The 19,983-nt window shown below is 44.2% G+C and overlaps 1 long non-coding RNA gene across 1 annotated transcript; it reads left to right on the forward strand.

The window, feature by feature from the left end:
* The first annotated feature begins 1,139 nt into the window (after positions 1 to 1,139).
* On the forward strand, positions 1,140 to 19,256 carry LOC113954686. The gene is made up of 4 exons (XR_003530308.1): positions 1,140 to 1,197; positions 1,283 to 1,475; positions 15,634 to 15,706; positions 19,157 to 19,256. It is a non-coding gene; the product is annotated as an uncharacterized LOC113954686 (long non-coding RNA).
* Positions 19,257 to 19,983: the final 727 nt, after the last annotated feature.

Here is a 19,983-nt window from a genome sequence, read left to right on the forward strand (position 1 = left end):
AACATTTCAACCAAGGCTTGTTTTTCTAAACAAAGGAATCATGTCAATAGATACTGTTTTCCTTTAAAACTCCAGAACTTTACCAGCCATTACCTGAACCACCAGCTAAGTTAAAATTTTTGGAAAGCATCTTGTCTCTTTAAATATTCAGCAGTAGAATATTTGCTTCTCTCCAGTAGGTGTGGAGAGAAGCAAAAGGCTTTTTTAAACAAAATGAACACAAACAGCTACATGAATAATATTCCTAGACTTAACTATGAGTGTACTTAATGCACAGACCATACTTGTGTGGATTTTACTGGTTTATCCCTGACCAAAGAAGGCACATTTTGCAGTCACACACAAGATGTCTTACCAAGCTTTCACAACTCTCCTAGAACTGTAGGGTTTTTTGGAATTGCATGTCCTGTGTCCCATTACACTTCAGAATTCTTCTCCAAGTATCTTTCTGACCTGGTTCTGCCTAATTTGTGAAGTCTAATGAGATCGTAGTCCGAGGTGAAAGTACTACAAGGCAAGCTGCCTGGACGAGTCAAGTATGTGCCAATCAAAATTTATTCAAGTGTCCTGCAAAACTGTAACTGCACCGAATTACAGGGCCAGTAGCTATATTTGTCAGGAATGAAGTGAGAGTCTCTGGGAAGGACAGATAAACTTTGAGTCTCACCACCCGTGGCAGCTGATACGTGACAGAATTAACAGTGAAGGTGTGTACCTGACACCAGCATCTGCCTCCCTCTGCACTGGTTGGTTTGGTGGCTTCGTTTTTTGGGCTGTGTTATTGGACTGGAGAAGCAGTGAACAAGGTAAGTCAGTGCAGCTGCACAGTCAGCAGCCACATGGTTAAGGATGGTGAGAATATCCCCTGGATGGTCCTGAAGATTAACCTAGAACTGGTTTGTCTTTTAGTCCCCATACCAGGGACAGGTACTCCATTGGGATTTGTTTTGGTCATGATTAGTGCCATGTTACCTTTACAGTTGAAATGCTGTGTGTGCTGTGATGTGTATGGGAACTGCATCGCCCCTCCAGAAGACAGAAACAACTGATGCCGCCTTCTGTGTTTTGCTGTCTTGAGGCAAGCAGTAGGTTGTAAATTCTTCTAGTGCAGCTTTGTGGGGCTGACACTTTCTTACCTCTGTTTAAGAAAGAAGACTGGCAAGCTGCCTGCCCTCCCCTGGGAGCATCATTCTCCAGGTTTGTTTGCACGCTGCTCGCCAAACCTCTAAAAAAAGGAACCAATCAGATAGCATTTGCCTAATGCATTAATGAATCTACTTAGGTGTCATCAAGTCTAATTTCATAGTGAGCTGTGACAGCTTAATGCCTCGGGACTGAATTGCTGAGAAGTTGCAGGCTGATGGATGGCCAGAGAAGTGCTGAAACCTGAGGACTTGACCATGCCATGTACCCCAGCTCAGGTTAAACTTCCCTGGATACTAATGGAGGCATATAAACAGAAAACAATCATGAAGGTAGGTCTCCCTCTTGTAATTCATGCAGCAAATGCGTTATTTGCATTGTGGTTAATGCCCTTCACCAAAACAAACTTAGACTCCTTGGCTAGATGCATGGGAGTAGATTTTACGTGTTAACATTTGAGTCACAGTTTCAAAAAAAAATTTAAAAATGTAAATGCAGGATTATAATAGGCTTTGTTATTCCTAGCAAAGTGCATATGAAAACTGGATTCAATGTATGCTAGCTCCCTCCCCATCTCCTGTTGTGATGCACTGATGGCTCTGTAGCAGATATGTTTTATGTCTAAGGACTGGTACAGAAAATTCTGACACTTCTGAAAAAGCAGCCTGTAGCCAGTGGCACTGATCCTCAAAGAAACAGTCTGCTGCGTCTCTTCACACTGTGAAGGCCACTCAGATGCTGAAATGACAGCAGCTGGGTTTTTGGCCAGCATGAGGAGGATGCCACATTTTGCTCTGCCCCAGGCAAGGCTTTGAATGCTGTTTCAATCTGGATTGCAGGAGTGTGTGCAATTCTTGTGTGCACCATGTCCCTTTCAGAGCTCTTGGGACCAGTTGAGATCACAGTGAGCCATTCCTTTGCTTTAAGAAAAAAGTAGGCTGACAACTTCCTCTTGGAAGCTGTAACTTTTCTAGGAAACTTTTAAAACTTTAAGTTTACAACAAAAGTACTACCCCAAAAATATATATATTTTAGTGGAAACTTAATAAGGCAAGCAAGTAAGAATGGGGGCTTGTGAGTTTTCTGGTTTTTTTCAGGTGTTTGCATGGCTTTGTCAAATGTTTCCGAACATCTCAACTACTGTTTAGATGAAAATTGTTCTGATCTTTTTTTCCTGTTCTGTGGAAAATAAAAGATCACAACCAATCTATGTGTTTTGAGAGAAATTGTATTTTTATTGAAGAATCTATTTCCAGTGAAGGCTTTTATTGCATCTTTTAAAAAATGCATAGACAATAGCCTACATAAACAAGCTTTATTCCATCTTTTAGTTTGTGTGCTGAAGTTTTTTTTCCTTGACATTTAAAATTAATTACAGGTTTGCTGTTAGCACTAATAGGAATGAGTTAAGACCTAAACTGTCATCTCTTCTCATGGTTTCCTATGGTTAAAAACCCCCCCAAACAACAAAACAAACCCAAAACCAAAAAACTTGAACATCCAGAATCAATCACTTCTAGGGTTTATTACAATTTCATGGTCAATGTTTGTGCCACAGACCCAGAGATCTTTGGCAGTTGTAGAGAGGAAAAATGAACCTGCCTGAGCCTCCAGTGGAGCCTGTCACAATATTAAGCTTGCCATTAGACTCAGATTTCAAGGACACCTTTTTGTTTAGGTGCTGATATCACTACTGCTATACACAAGCAATGCAAACCTCTACTGTCTTTCAGTAACTACTCAAAAATCATCAAATTCAGCATGAAGAAATGCTCCTATTTATACATAGCAGCTCTTGATGCCTCACAGCAGAGCACAAAGCTATTCTCTGTGGGAAACTCATCTCTTAGTCCTCTCATTTCTTGAAAGGCAACATGTTTTGTAAAATGCCTCTCTAAAGTCTCGGAAAATGTTGTGAACAAGGTGATGGAATTTTATGTTCAGGAAAGATGGTGAAGTCCTGGCTTTGCTTTAAGATAATGGTGAAACCGCCAACATAATCGCCCTCACTCAGATGAGGAACTGAATGACACAGCATGAGTAAGGTGTCTGAAAACAGATTTGTTTCCTTAGCAGCTGAAGCTATCACGGTGGTATCCAAAGTATCTAAGGACCGAGTGACAGGGAAACCAGTGAATGTCAAGGCTGAAAAACTTATGTTTCTAAGTTTTGTGCCTCAGTTTCCCCCTGTGCAAAGAAGGGATGACCCTACTTGGCTATTTTACCAAAATGTTTTCTTATCTGTGGCTGAATACTGAGAATTTCTTGCAGAAAAATGTGTGGTGGAGGCAGCGTGTGCTGCTGAACTTCCCTTGTTTGTGAGGAAAACACTACAGAAAGGATCTCCAGCCTGAGCAAACCTGCAGTGTAGCTGGGCAAGACAGTCAGCAAGATGTGGGGAAGAATGTACTGCTGCAGCTGGAGTGCAGAGAGGATATGAGAGGGTAGAAACTGCAAAATACAGCACCCTACTGAGCCTCTCACCCCTGTTTTTGGTGAGGCCATGTGGGATCTACTTTGCAGACCCTGAGGAGTGGGTGGCTTGGGGTCCACAAACTGCTTGACAGCCACCTGTAGTTCTACATGACGTTTTAGTCCCTGCCTGCAAATTCTCCTTTTTTTGGCACTCATGGGGTCTCTTCTAAATGTACTGATGTTTCCATTACCTGCCTGCCTCTGGGTGCAGTCAGGAGGCATGGAGGCTTTAATTGCTTCGCGCTCTGCCAACAAGGGATTCATGGCATTTCAATGCACTAGTCGTTTGCCTCTTTTTAGGAGCAAACTCATCGTACAAAAAGTTCAACACACAAGTACCAGCTCGGTGAAAAAGAGCCGTCTGCTTAATGAACTGTACCCATGGTGCTGCCACCGCCTCAGAGCAGGCAGGCGCGAAGCCATTCCTCCTCAGTTCTCCCACTCTGCCCACAGAATTCCACCATACTTCATTTCTGGCATCTAGTGTAAACCATAGCTTGGCTATTTTTCATTTGTTATTATCGTCTGCTGTGGACTAGTGACTGGAAATCATTTTCTACCCGAGACTGACAGGGATAATGTGATTCAGAAGAGGAGCTGTTTCTCAAAATGTCCACAAGGCTGGGCACGCTGGCTGTTTGATTTCAGTGGGGTCAGATTTGGTCCTCTAATTCCTAATATTTCCCCCTGCCACCCTCAGCAGGTTCAGTGAAGGGAAAAGAAGGCAGAATTACATCCTATAAAATTTTATTTCAAGAGTTTCAATATAAATGATACAAACAAACAAACAAACAAAAACACAACAGCAAACCTACCACCCCTTTAATACGCCTTAAATTCAGGTAGTCAAACTTTTTCTCCACCATAGGCACAGAGTTTTGTTTAAAATAGTGAAGGTGAAAAGGGAAATATATTCACATACCACTGCAGTCTTCTCTATGAATTTACTGTGGTCTGTAAATGCTAGGATTTTCTGGGGGGCTCTTTTAAAGAAAAATCCACCAACCTGTGCCCATTTTTCCTTTCCATAGTTCTCAGGCAGCTAATTTCTGCAGTTGTAGAGGATTTGAATTGAAAGTCATTAACAAGGAAATGGGATCCTTCCTCATTGAGTCTCGTCTCAGTTTTTATTTTGTCATGACATCCTCCAGTACAGGAGACTAAGGAGGAAGCTATTACATCACTCTGTTTCAGACAGGCTGTTACCTGCATATGGGTCTGGATATCCTCCATCTGGCAGTATGTGCTTTGCCAAGCACTTACCAAGAATTGATGGAAGCTGAAGGTGTTTTTCAGGACCTCTTCAAAGTTGATGGCAGGTAAAAACAAGCTGCAGGGCTAATTTCTCTTGCCTCTATCACCAGTTCAAGTCTCCATCACCTTCATTACATGGATGTTCAACAGCCTGAACAAATCTTCTCATTTGCCAGCACTTTTATTTTTCCATCCAAACAATCACACCTTTTTCTGTTTCAGAAATGAGTTGAAGGAAAACTTTTCGAGCTGTTTATGAGACTTAAAGAAAGAGCTCTGCTTCTCTGTGTCACTTTAACCCCAACACATTCAGGGCCAGCCGCCGTCTGACCTGTGCTGTGCTAAGGGAGTACTGAGGGGGCTTAGCAGGTCCAGCATTCCAAACATGGTTTGCTGACTGTCACCTGTTAGAAGATGTGGGAAAACATGAGCTTCTAAACATGCCTATCTTGCACCTTCATCTTTCATCTCCATGGTGATCTCTGTTACCATGAAGGTACCTGTTCTTTTACAGGTTTTGAGGTTGTGTGTTCTCTCTGCTGGTAATCTTTGAGTCCTTCAAATTAGAAATGCAGTCTTGAAGCCTCAGCACTGTGCCCCGAACTGTGCTGACAGATTTGCTGCTTGGCAGATGAATGGTATTGAGAAGAAAAGAGGGGCTCTTGGGAAAAATGCAACTAATCTTTCTGTAAGAGCAGAGTGATTTTAAAGTCTGAGGAATGAACTCTGCATCACTGGGACTCAGTTCTAGGTCCTTGCCTTGGCTTTAATGTGGTGTCATGGGAAAGCATTTTATTTTCTGTGCAGCTTTGATGTTGTGCAGCTGCCTCACTCTGTACAGCAGCTCGCTGAAGCACTTAAAAGCAAAGCATCAGGGCCTGTAGCCTTTCACTGAACCTGCACTTTGAGCAGCAGAGTGGGCATGGCAGGGCTGCAGTTAGAGCCAGGTGTTGCCCTGTGACAGTGGTCCTTGGTGCAGTGTTGGTGAAGCTCACGGAGTTTGCCTGGCCAGTTAGAGGTGCAGCAGCCCAGATCTGCCTCCAGCTGAACAGGAACTTGTTGACATTCATAAGACAGGGCATTCAGTAAAAAAATAGCAGCTGGGCTCAGTTTTCAAAATTATTTGTGCTAAATTGTGATAAATCTGTGGAGAAGACTTTGGCCTTTTTGTTCCTATCTAACCCCCAGGAATGTGAGGTGTATTTGCATACACTAGGTTAGCAAATTACCTCAGTAGCCCTGTTTTTGAGATGTCTGTATAAGAACCAAAGTCTATTTTTTTTCTTGTTTCTCCTGTGTCCATCTGCTCCGGGACTTTTTGAAGAGTGTCCTCAGGTGACAAGTTGTTTGTTTGTTTGTTTTTGATTTTGTTCTTCACTTCACTCTCCCTGTTATAGAAAAACATTCTATTTTGGTAAAGCAAATGAAAGTAGACTTGTAGTGGACAGGAGGAGGTGGCAGCTGGTTTCTCTGCATCCCCCCATGATGTGTGGCTTCGTGTGGCTGCTGACTCTTCAGGTAGCCAGAGCAAAAAGACAGTGAGATGATGTGCTTGGCAGTGAGCTAAAACCTGCAATTAGCCAGTATGCACTTAACTAGATTAGCAACGTGGGGAACCAAGGGGCCTTAGTTTAGAACCACATGATCCTGAATGAATTCGGAGGCAAAGCACAGTGAGTGTTTGTGGTGGTCCAGCGCCCTGGATCACCAGAGGGCGTTAGAGGGGCTCTGGACAATCCTAAACTGGGCTGATCTGCTGCTGCCTCATGGAGGTCTCTGTTCCACTTTTTGGGTCCTCACTGGGGACTGGTGCTGTGAGGTGCTTGTATCTGGCACATCTCATCCTTCTCCTCCAGGGCACGCTTACAGCTCAGAGCATATTTGCCTACATCCCTTTGTATCATGAGTTTTTTACAACTCTTACAGGAGTTAAAATATTCTCTATGACTGTCTATGATTGCCCAGGCGTACAGCAATTTCTAGTTCCCTGCTATACTGAAGAAGCACTGTAAGTAGGCTTTTGTCTCATCAAAGTCTGATCTGGAAATGTGTCTGAGGTAGGTGGTACACAGATAGGTTTTCACTGCATAGAATTAGGGTTACTCAAAATGGAGATAATTCTATAATACCATGGAAGAATTTGAGAAAAAGTATCAAATGTGCTATCCTGAAACTTACAGAAATAGTTGAAAAAAGCATATTTTCACAGATCACATCAATTTTGTGTAATCACAAAATTGTTCTCCATCAGAAAAATTTGGCAAGCTGTAGGCAAGATACTGTATCTATTGATCTGAAAGACCCTGATCCCCACATGTAAAGCTGTGATAATGTTTATCTGGCAGCTCTTAATATAGTACCTCTGGTTTTTGACTTCTTTTTGAAAGGCCTCAGCATTTCAGCTGACCCAATCCCAGCTGTTACCCTGCCACAGAGAGTTGTCACCAGAAAAGAGAACTGCTGGTCTCTTTGCAGTTTCTTTATTGAGGTCCTAAGAGAGTTCTGGAGTGCTCAATTTCCCAGTGTATCTTAACACTGTGTATATCACCTCATGAAGAAATGTTAAGTGCCACTTGTGTCAATGAAAACTGCTGTAGGCTCTTTAGAGGGAAGATGTAATATAATTCTGAGTCCAATGTATTGATGCCATAATTTCCCCTGACCTTAGTGTGTCTGAGTCTTTGTGTTTACGCTTTAAAGTGTAAAGTGGTCGTTTCCTTTCCCATTTTCTTTCACGAGCTCTGTTTACAAAACACATCTCCTTTAAGCAAACTGAAACACTGTTTTCCTGAGATTTTTGTTTCAAGTATTGGCCTCAACACACAGTGGTGTGACAGTATCCCACAACAGTGCTCCCTGAGAATGTAGATGCTGAAGCACAGGTTTTTCTACCTTGCTGTGTTCTTCTATCTTAACAGATCCTCTCTGCTTGCCTTTTGTGGCATTAGGGTGCATAACCTGCACAACTCTCTTGTCACTCTTTGGATAATTTAATTTTTTTTTTCATCCCAGCACTTGGTGGAGGAACGTTTGTAGAGGTTGGTACCTGTCTTCAAGTCCTTAGGACCCTACTGATAAGGGGACAGTGCCTAAAGAATAAGGAAAAGCCAAGGAGTTCTGGATGCTCCTCAAGGCTGGGCAAAACAGAGGCATATATAGCAGTATCTGTATTCTTTTGTTTTCTGTCCACCCTTTTTCTCTCTTTTCCTGTCCCTCGGAATTCAGAATTGATAAAAATGAACATTTTAAATATAAAAAACCTTCATACCCACCCTTTCTCTATGTTGGTATTTCAGCTCATGTCAATTTTTATCAGCTGAGGAGGCTTTGGGGAACAGCTTGTACTTGTTACTGAGAGTTGTGTCTTTCCTACTAGTCTACAAAGCTTCATTGGCATCTCCAGCACTAAATTAATAACCTGCTGCTGTTGGTCATGTAACCAGAAGGTCTGTTTAAGCTTGCTGGCTTCAGACCTGTCTGCTGGGCTCTAATTAACATTTGCACTGTGTACTTGAGCCGTTTCCCTCATGGCCTCAGATGCCATGCATTATTGATGTCCCTTGCCCAATGCACAAACATGGGTTGCCATGGGAAAGCCCAAGGGCTCACAATCCAGCAGAGGTTTCTGTGAACAGAAAACAAGCTGTCTGTGTGCCAGGAGGCTGCTGCGAAGGGCTGTGCTGCTCAGCAAGTGAAAGAAAGAGGAATAGCTGAGCAGGTTTCTGGATACAAGCATGTAAGGTGACAAGATTTCCATCACTGCTCTGGAAAGGGGGAAAAGCCCTGCTTAGCCCTGTGCTCCTGCCTGTGATGCCCAGAGGCTTCAAAGCAGAGTGCAGAGGTTTAGCCAAATAAGCCCTGGATGTGTTTGTTGAAAGTGGGACCACCTTCATGTTTATAGAAAGGGGATTTCAAGGCAATTTGTTTTGTTAACTTGTGAGGAATGATTGGACTGTTCTTTGCCTGGGGGGGGAATGGGACTGGTGAAAGTGTTTGAGGTGCTATGGATGGATGAGAGAGGGTTTGACCCCGTAGCAAGGTTTATCCCATGGCTGTCTCAAGGAAGGACACGATAGCCATCACCAGGTTGATTTCCAGGATGCATGTGAGCACGTGGACACTGCTCCTTCCCCATGGAACATAATGTGTTATAACAGGATGTGTAGGTGGCATAAGAGCACAGCCCCATGGGTGATGCTGTTGGAGGTGAAGTAGGTGTGACCCAAGTCAGACTCAGGAGGGAAGGTACTCTGTTCCCTGAGGATAGCTGCAATTTTTTTATTCCTCTCAGAAAGTATGAGATAAAACTTTGGGTCACCATTTTTAAGGCTAAGCATATAGGCTCTTCCCTTTCACTGACTCTGTTCCATCACCTTCAGTTTTACTGAGTCAGAAGAAAGGAGAGTAAGCAGGTGCTCAGGGAGAGAGGCTGGACATTAGACGCTCCTGGGTGGTCTTAGTCTGACTGGCTCTCCAGTTTTGCTCTACTTTTGTCACTTTTGATGATTTGATGAAAGTCACACTTTTCAGTGCTGCTATTTCTCTGTAAAAGTGCTCATTTTGAGACAGCCAGGAGCTTAACTTTTTCACTAAAGATGAGCTAGCAGCTTGTTGCAGGCCCCTTAATTAAAGAGAAGGACCAAACACTGTACTGGGGAAAGTCCTATGAATAGCTACTGACATTGCTATTCTATAGCAACATCTCCAGCTGATGTCTGTGGCAGCTGTGTTAGATGTATATATGTATACAGAAAATTTCCCCACTTTAAAGGGTTTATTGCCTTAGAAGACAACATGGAGAAAGGTGAACAAGCAGCATTTCTGCTTTGCTGACAGGAGCTGGAGCAGGTTTACTCTTGCCTGCAACACAGCTGAAACTTAATTTTCTTTGTGTCTCCTGAGGTCTAAAGTGCTGAAGTCCGAGGGCAGTCTTCTACGTCTTCCTGGTAGCAAAAGGGAGAAACTTTTCAGGAGAATCCTCCCGTTTGATGCAGGAGATGTCACATTTGGAGATCCATTTGCTGCAGTCAGCTCATTTTCTGCCATTCTGCGATATATAGGGTTATTTTCTCACATATCTGATCACTCAGCCTTGGAGAAGCTGAGAGAATTGTGTAGTTTAAGGTGACTCATTGTAAGGCTGAATCTTTTACTCCTACAGTGATGGTAGCAACGGAGTGGCTGCTTTTTACCAAGTGAGGTGACAGTCACCTTCCCAAACCACAAAAGGGTGTGTGTGCTGCCTTTAGTAGTTAGAGAAGGACTGCTAACTCCTGCAGAGAAGTTTTCTGTGGGTTTTTTGCCCCCTGTAGGAACTGAATTATTGCACATTTTTACAGCCCAAGAGTCCCTTTCCACTTGCCTGTTGACTTGCAGGTTGGATATAGTTGCTCAAAACTTAGTGTCTGAATTCCTTGTCTCATAGTAGTCGTGTGGACAACTCCGTCCATATAATTGTAAAGACATGGGCTGAGAGATTAACAGAGAATCTCATGTGAGCCCTTGCACCTCTGCAGAGAATTTCTTTTTTAATGTACATGAGTGTTTATAAAAACAGCCAGTAGTGACCTTGTTACGGAAGATTTCCAAACTAGACATGAAAATGATGAAATTATTATTATTTTTACATTTGAAAGTAGCTTTTGATTGAGCATAACAACAACAAAACGATGCACAATATTGCTGCTCTGCAGTGCATATTGCACAATTATCCACAGCACAGGGGAGAGGCATAAAATATTTGTAATGGGGGTGGTAGAAAATTACAGTTTGGCAGCATTTAGTGGAGATCATAGAGACTGTGGCCATGCCATGTTGGAGGAATTAGTTCTCCTCTTTTCCTAATCTTGCCTGAATGTGGTGCTTTCTGTAGGGCTGGTATGAATTTACACTGATCTAACCGAGGGGGGATCCAAGCTCACACTGGAACAATTTACCTTGCAGAGATGTTATCAATTATTGCAGTGAAGAGGGTGGAGGAAGCCTCCCCCTCCCTTTTCTCAGTTTCTAGCAGATGCACACTTTGCACACACAGTGTGCTGTTTGCTTGCACACTGTGGAAAACTTTAGGATGATCCTTGCACAGGGACCACGAGCAGGCAGTGAGGGACTGGGAGCGTGTCACTGTTTGGTGTGTGCCCCTGACTGAAGGTCTGGCTTCTGTTGAGGTCCCTCGGGTGCTTGTGGCTGCAGCACAAGACATTCCTTGCATCTCAAGATTTCTTCAGAGAAGTTGTTGCTATGCAGCCTTGTTTATTCCTGGTACTTGACACTGTTCACCTGCAGAGCTCAAACACCTGGAAAGGGGAGCCTGCTGTCCTGCTGGAAAAGGGGTCTGGCTTGACAAATGTCTATCCCTGCTTCCAGTTTGGGAAGCACAGGGTCTGGAGCAGAAGAATTCCTTGCTGCCTTGTGGGAGGCTACCTGCTTTATAGCTCCTGGAGGGATTACAAGCTTAGCAACGTGGAGCTGGATTTCCAAAGTGAAGGACACGCATGAAGGAGGTTGGTGGACAGCCCTGTCTTGTGTGCTGTTGCTTTCTCAGCAAGGTGGTGCTCTGGCAGGGGCTGGCAAGAGCCAGGCATTGGGATTGCTTTTGCTGTGCTCTGGTGGAGGTTTCTTGATGCAAGCATCTCTCCCAGAAAGCAATAAAACCTGAAAGATTGATTTGATGATTCTTCCTTTTATCTTTCTCTTTTCAAAAAGTCTTTAAAGCCATAGGAGGGAAGCTTCTACTGCGTGACTCCAGCTGTGTGCCTGGGAGTTTAGGTAATATTAAAAGAGTCACAGCCCTCAGAGGTGTGGAAGAAGATCAGTGCTTAGGGTGGTGGATGGAAGGAGGGGAGAGGAGGACAGGCAGGAGCTGCAGAGCACACAGGGTTGCTTATTGACAGGGAAGCTTCTTTTCATAAGAAGAGCAACAGCCTGGCTTCTGCCACACTATGGGAGGCAGAACAAGAGCTCCTACTTCAGCTCAGGTACTGCCCCTGGGCTCCCTAGGCTCCCTTTGCCACTGTGTGAGGGCAAACGGGCAAGTCCCAACTCACCTCCTGCTCAAAGTCCCTTGCTCTGAATGGAGCCAAAAAGCAAAAATTCCACCTTTGTCCTTCCCAGGCTCACACTGTTATTTTCCAGGTAGCATCAATGAAGTCCTAACCCAAATCAAGTTTCTGTATTGGCCTCTGCTGGGATTTAGATCAGTGTTATTTGGCTCCTGGGCTAATCCCTGCAGGATGAAGTCTCCTGTTGCCGATGGTTTAAACTACTGTGTTTCACTAAACTTAACATTGGTGCCTCACTCCAAAGGATATAGGGGACAAGTGGAATTCTTTTACTCCAAGCAAGGAGAGAAGTGAACTTTAGTGAGCTTACAGGTTTTTTGATACATAAATGCCTAGTCTCAAAGTACTTTCACTCTGATGAAGAAACCTGCCTGCAGGCTAGCCTCTGTTTTCAAATGGTTTATTACTAACAGTATGAATCTCTGAAAATTTGATCTGGGAAAGATGTAGTAGGGTAAAGAGGGAAGATCTGCACTCTAACACATCTTGTATCTTTTTTGTGGTGTGGAGATGCCAGCCTACCACAACAGCAGAGGGAGGACAAACCAAACTCTCTGAAGGATTGAGATGCAGGGACTCTGCTCATTAACAGAGTTGTTTGCAGGTTCCTTTCCCCCTCTGTTTCTATCTCTCTCTGGAGAGTACTTTTGCTTTACTTATTTTTCTTCCTCTTTCTTCCTGGCAATATCCATACTCCCTCACTCCTAACAATTTAGCAAGCCAGGGCTCTGCTGCAGAGACTGCTGCTGTAATGACAATGGTAGCTGCTCATATTTCTGGATTATCTGTCACCCCAGGGCCTTTGAAAGCTTTGCAAAGCTTCCAATCATCATTTGCATTTTCAGTGGGAGATAGTGCCCTGCAAGAAACTGAAGCTCTCTTACTCAAAATCTGTGGCCTGCAGAGGTCCTAAACATTTTTCTGGCCCTAAGATTTATATTTCTCTGCAGGCCAGGCAATGAATTGGCAGTAGAGTTAGCCCTGCTTCTGCAGACTTCCACTTTTCATTCCCTTCTTTGGCTTTGTTCACTTTTGGACAATGGAATTGATGGCATTTGGGAAGTATATGGTGTTTTCTGTCAGGTCAGTGAGCCAAACCATCACAAGGTTTTGTCAGCCTGCTCCAATGCGTGGCACGTTCACATCTGGAGGCTCTTTTTTGTCTTCCTTCCTGTAAGCATTTCAGTTTGCTGCAGAGACAGCCTATTACTCCTTTACCTCTTGGTGGCTTCTGGCTCACCCAGGGCAGATACTGCCAGCTGGCAGGTATTGGAAAATAGGTGTTTGTCCTGCATTGGGTCCTCTGGGCATCATGGTGTGGGGCTCTCAGCATCCAGTCAGGTGCAAGACAGCCTCTGCAGGCATCAGCCTGTGAACACTTAGGCACTCTAAGGATTTAAAGGCCTGTGGAGTTATGTGATACCTTGTAGGTTAGGTGAATGGAGGCTTTAAATATTTCAGTGATGCGTGAATGGCGGACCTAGGCCCTGAAAAAGATAGAGGTGGTTAAATACTGTGAAGACTGGGCAATAAATTCTGAGCAGTGGGAACTCTTGTATTCCAAAGTTCCTACAGCTCTAAGAACAGCACTGGGACTTGAGTGGGATAGATAAAAGAGGAATAAAACGAACAATTAAACCGATCACTTTATAGGATATGCTCCTGCTTTTGTATGTCAGCCCTGTACCTCATGCTCCCCATGCTTGTTACTCATCATGAAAAATTTCAATACAAAAGTCATATCCTATGTTGCATCCGAATGAAATTGCTTCAGATTATTGAGAATTTTCCTGTCAGGAATAGGACGAAACCGTTAGGATGCTCACTTGGAATTGTCTTGGATTTCTGCAGCTGTTTGTGAAAACCTGCTGTAGTTAGAGCTCTTGGAGCTGGCTTGGGCCTTTATGAAAGATGTATGGAACAGTATGCAGGGCTCTGGCAGGAGAAAACTACTGGCCAGGGATCATATTTTAGTAGCCCTCTGGGATGGCTTCACACAGCAGTATGGGGTGGGAGACCACTCTCCCCAAGGCTGCTGAGAGGAAGGTACTGAGGAAGACGAGCCTGACATTCCTAAGGAAAATTCTTTTACAACAAACCAACACGAGTCAACAAAGAACTGACCTAATATTTCAAGACATGGGCCAAACGGGAAACCTATCAGTGCTTTTGGTGAAGGTTGAGTTATACTCGAGGCAAAGGTGTGTCAGTGTACTTGGCTTCTTCTCTCCTCATTGTCTCTGGCCCACAGCTCCAACAGAAACCATCACAGCACTCAGGGGGAGCAAACCTGTGTACAGTAATCAAATATCAGCACTACATCTCATTAGATCTGGAATGAGGAATTGTTCAAGTGCTTTTTGAAGGAGCTAGTGAGGTTTGGCATTCAGATCAGCTTATTCCTAACTTTTCATTTGCTGCCCTGGGTAAGCTGCTGGTTGTGGTAACTCTTGTTTCACAGCTGAGCAACCCTGCTCTGCTGAAGAACAGCCATTGCAGGAGCTTTTGATAGGGGCATTGAACCTTTCAGATTTTCCATATAAAAGCTGAGGCAGAACTTGTAATAAGAGCATTGTGTGGGCGATGCTTTTAACATTACATCGTTTATCTGTACTCCTTGCCATGCACAGTAAATATTTGAGGAAGCAAGTTTTGCTGCTTCAGAAACTCCTCAAAACAGTAAATTCAACTGTAAGAGAAAATTGGTTTTGGATGTGTAATCTCACTTGTATTCTTTGTGCAGAAAAATACAGGAGCACTTCTTGTAAGCTGTGTGTCTAACCTAAGCGACTTTGACACCAAGAACTTGGGAGAGTGGGGAGAGATGCAATTAGTAGCACAAGGATCTGCATTGGGATTCTCCTGCAGGCCTGGGGAAACTGCCCAGTTCCATAGGGAGATGGCTTTTTACTCTGCATAAAACCTTTATGCCACAGGCGCATTATGACCCTGTAAGGTGGTCAAAAAAGCCCCAAATTGGAGTCATCGCTCCAATTTAATTTTACCCTCCCAACAAGCCTTTGGTGAGATACTAGGTTCAACCTCCACAGTAGCTCCAATTCTGAGGGGCTCTGTAGGGTTGTTGGCATCAGCACGTTTCACATAATGATACTGTACTTTTACTGCACTGGGAAGACAGCTTGTTGGTTGGGAAAGAAAGTAATGGTAGCATTAAATTGTTCCTGTTTTCATTTACTGGGTGCTAATGATCCCGAGAAGCTGAAAATTCCAGAGGATGCATTTCCTTTTGATTAACTCAGCAGAAGGATGACAAGGAATGTAGTTACTGTCTGGTGAAACATCACCAGGGCTTGGAGCTGTTAAAATGCAGCTGTGTTCGTTTTCCCTCTTCAGAAAGTCATTTTGTAACACCTTTTTTCACTCAGCAGTGAATGACTGCCACTGGTCTCCACGGTACTGAGAATGGCACCAGCTTGTTTTTCATGCTCCGACAGCAGTGGCAGAAGATGAATCCTGCACACCCAGAGCACCCCCAGGCTGCAGGCACTTTGCTTTGCTGGTATCATTCCAGTTGCAGTGGTTTCAGTGCAAGGGAGAAAGGGGTGGCTTTACATTCGGGATTTTCCATATCGCATACCTGGCCTTAAATAGGATCTATGTCCTGAATTTTGGCAATTAAGCCTTTGGGGACCACAAAGATAGTGTCATAAGTAATGCCCTTTCTGGTTACACTTCAGAGCATGCTAGTTTGGCAGAACAGCCTTGCCGAGGAACAAGACTGAACTGTGGAGAAGCCTGGCTTTGTGTTTTGGGTAAGTCCATGGCAGAGGCAGCTTCTATCCTGGCTACAGGACGCACTAACTTTCTCTTGGGCATTTTTAATACCTTAAGCAATGGGGCATGGTCAGATTCATTTAGGGGGTGATCTTAACCAGACAAAATTGCCACTGATGTGCTTCTTAGATATTATTCCTATGCAATGAGCCCTAGGAAAACATACCTGAATCCCTGCTTTATGTACGAGTCCCACAGAGAGCTTTGACTGGAACACAGGGAAAAGTGAGAGTTCATCATCTTTGGAAAAAGGCAAAGGCAATTCACAACTATGAGGATGTTGTGAGGTTATCTAGGGGCAAAATTAGAAGGGACAAAGCCCAAGTTTTATCTGGCTACTGGAGTGAAATCATAGAATCATAGAACAGTTTGGGTTGGAAGGGACCTTAAAGATCATCCAGTTCCAACCCCCTGGCTGTTGGCAGGGACACCTCCCACTAGACCAGGTTGCTCAGGGCCCCATACAACCTGGCCTTGAACCCTTCCAGGGATGGGGCATCTACAACTTCTCTGGGCAACCTGTTCCGGTGCCTCACCACCTTCACAGTAAAGAATTTCTTTGTAGAAACTTGTAAAAAACAATAAAAATATTTGTGTAAATATACCAGCAACAAAAGGAGGGCTAAGGAGAATCTCCATCCTTTGTTGGATGTGAGAGGAAATATAGGACAAAAGATGAGGAAAAGACTGAGATACTTAATGCCTTGTTTGCCTCAGTCTTTAAAAGAAAGACCAGTTGTCCTCCAGATACCTGGGCCCCTGAGCTGGAAAACAGGGATGAGGAGCAGAAGAAAGCTCCCATAATCCAAGGGGAAATGGTCAGTGACCTGCTGCACCACTTAGACACATCACATGGGGCCAGATGGGATCCATCCAAGGGTACTGAGGGAGCTGGCAGAAGAGGTCATCAAGCCACTTTCAATCATTTATCATCAGTCCTGGTTAACTGGGGAGGTTCCAGGTGACTGGAAGTTAGCAGCTGTGATTCCCATCTACAAGAAGGGTCAGAAGGAGGATCTGAGGAACTACAGGTCTGTCAGCCTGACCTCAGTGCCCCGGAAGGTCATGGAGCAGATCACCTTGAGTGCCATCACACAGCACATGCAGGACAAGTAGGACACCAGACTCAGCCAACATGAGTAGGCAGGTCCTGCTTGACCAACATGATCTCCTTCTATCATAAGGAGACCCTCTCAGTGGATGAGAGGAAGGCTGAGGATGTTGTCTACCTAAACTTTAGTAAGCCTTTGACACCATTTCCCGCAGCAGTCTCCCAGAGAAGCTGGCTGCTCACGGCTTGGATGTGCACACTCTGCCCTGGGTAAAAAACTGTCTGGATGGACAGGCCCAGAGAGTGGTGGTAATGAATGGAGTTAAATCCAGCTGGCAGCTGGTCACAAATGGTGTTCCCCAGGGCCAGTTTGGGTCAGTCATGTTTAATATTTTTATTAACGGTCTGGATGAGGGGATCAAGGGCACCCTCAGTCAGTTTGCAGATGACACCAGGTTGGGCAAAGGGTACTGGAGGGTAGGAAGAGTCCTTGTTTTCAAGTATGCAGTCCCAAATAGACCTACGTTTCTGTTTTTAAAGCATTTAGTGCCTGCCTTCCCTTGAAAGTAATGGGAATCAGGCTCTATAAGCCCTCTAAGCACTTTTAGTCTGTGAATTTAGGTGCTTTTGACAAGAAAGTTTAGACTAGAGGATCCTTGAGGTCCTCTTTCAACTTGATATTCTGTGATTTATCTAAGCTAATAAAAAAGATGAAAGCCAGAAGTGGGTTAACTCTCTCAGCTGACTTCAGCCTTTCTGCAAACACTACCTTTACTCCAGATGAACACTTTGACAGCTTTTGAGCTGAATTAAATCACTTGGGTGTGGGGTAGAACGTTATTAGGCCTTGCTGTAATATGAACAATTTCCATTGAAATTTGTTTAAGGATACCATTTTATCTGATTGTAAGTTTGATTGTCAGGATTGTTAGTAGGGTACCTAAGGCCTTGTATAGGCATTCTTTGTTATTTGTTTTAAGCTTACAGAACACATTAAAAGAGATCTGCCTTTCCCTTTTCCATTGAGTGCAGAGGCGTTTTTTCTATTGTAATAATTACACTGAACTGTGTCTGTGATTGATTCTTCTGGCCTCACTCAGCTGCCATGTGGTAGTCATTGTGTTTGCAGAGCTTAGAGGCACCTGTGAGTGGATTTTCAAAAGCGGTTCTATTTGGCATCCTTCAGTACTCACCTCTACAGGGATTTTACTGCTGCTTTGCCATCCTGACCTCTTGTCCTAAAATATGCTCTGCAAAATCCACTCTTACCTCTTACTTAGGCCATAAGAAATGGGCTAATATGTTTAAGGAAGCCCAGTATGGCAACTGAAGTCTCTGTCAGAAGCAGTTTTGAAGTGAAAGCAACCAAACCAGCAAAGAGATGGTCTACAGGGACTGAAGCTGAACATTGTCACATTTTGCTGTAGTACTAACCTGAAGGGCTAAGCACAAACTTTCTTTGCCCTCATATACCCTGCATCCCATAGCACTGTCTATGTCCTTTGGGATATGTGCTTGCTGATGTGAGCACGGCAGGAAGTTTCTGGGTGCTGGCATCCATAATTATGAGTTGTGCTGTAGTTTCAGGCTTTCTGAGGTGCTGCAAGTGCTAGAGGTACCTCAGCAACATGATAAATGCAGGCAATTTGTCTACAACAGCACTTCTTTCCACTGCTTTTCTCCTTCCTTTCCCACTGGGTGGCAGATTTGGAAGTATTTGTCTTGTGGTTTGAGTTGTGGCTCAGAATTACTCATAGGTGTGTTGTAAAATCTTATCTATGCCTTTCGACAGTAAAAAATCTTGCAAACTAGTGGGAAGTGCTAGAAGTAGGGGTTACACACCAGTCTCCAGTATCATTAGCCCAGTGCTCCTGCTTAAATTCAGCTATGTCTGTACTGAAAAGGAGCAAACTATTCTAACCCTCTTTTTTTTTTTTTTTTATTTTTTTGGTAGCTTTTGGTGCAAGTCCTGTATGATGTTACAGCTCATTGTTACCAAATGTATGGAGTGGTGCTCCTGCTGTAGTGGCAGCCCTGAGTTCAGTGGGAACAACTCTGAGGCACTGTCCCGGGTCCAACAGCAAGTGGGCATGATGAGAGACTGGTCTCTGCTGCCATGCCCAAACAGCCATGGGGAAAGCAGCTGCTGGGGTAGAGATATACTTCCCCCATGCTGCTGACAGTAGTCTTTCTCCAGCATTTGGACTTTATGGCCATAATTTTGACAGAATGTGGAAAATGTATAGCTTGAACATCTCTTTATGTTGCTCTAACACCACCTGACTCGAGCAGTTTGGTATCAGGACCCCCTGTAGGCAGGGCCATGCCAGGGATTGGTGGCTGTCACTTGCACTAGCAGTGTTATTTTTCCGTGTAGGCTCCTGATGCTGCAGGGAAACGCACCGGCAGCTGTGTCAGGCCCAGCGACCAGCAGCACCTCGAGTAGACTCTCATCTGCAAAGAACTCGTCACACCCTCTGCCCCCACCATGGCAGCACAAGGTGACTTCGCCGCAGGTAGAGGGCTGCAGCAGAATGGAGACTTCTTCAGCCAGCACTTCTTGCAGTCTCGTTCCTGCAGCCTTTGCCTGGAGGACATTTGCCTGCAGCGATGGTGCCGATGCCCAGGAATACTGCTGGCCTCAGGGAGACAGAGCATGTACAAAAGCTGCATTCAAAGTGTTGATCGCGAGACCTGGGAGACGCTGGCAAGTGCAGCAGCAGCTATTCTTCATGCCGTGCAAGTGAGAGCCCAGTCTTGGAGGCTGGGGAATAGGGAAGAGATTGGCCAGGACAAGGGACAGGGAAATACGCTGTGTATAATTTTGAATTTTCAGGAACAGCCAAGATCAGAATTTTTTTGATGCAGATCATGTTTGTGTTGTGTTTGGGTGCCCCTGCAGTAAAGAAAACGGAATAAATCTGTGTCACAATGAAGGAGAACATTTGGATTGCCAGTTTGCACCCTACAGATACATTAATCATATAGGCCCACTGAATACTGGGAACATCAAAAGCAGAGTGCAAAGCTTCTTTTAATTATAACAGCTGCTCGTTTCCCAGCACTTCCTTTGCAGTCAAGAGAAATAATAATAATAATAATAATAATACAAAAACAAACAAACAAACAAACAACCAAACAAACAAACCCCCAAAAAAACACAAACCTGGCAAAACCCAACCCAGACTTGAGTGGGAATTACAG

Source organism: Corapipo altera, unplaced genomic scaffold (genome assembly GCF_003945725.1).
Source record: "Corapipo altera isolate COAL_440 unplaced genomic scaffold, ASM394572v1 48, whole genome shotgun sequence".
In the NCBI taxonomy this organism is placed as follows: Eukaryota; Metazoa; Chordata; class Aves; order Passeriformes; family Pipridae; genus Corapipo; species Corapipo altera.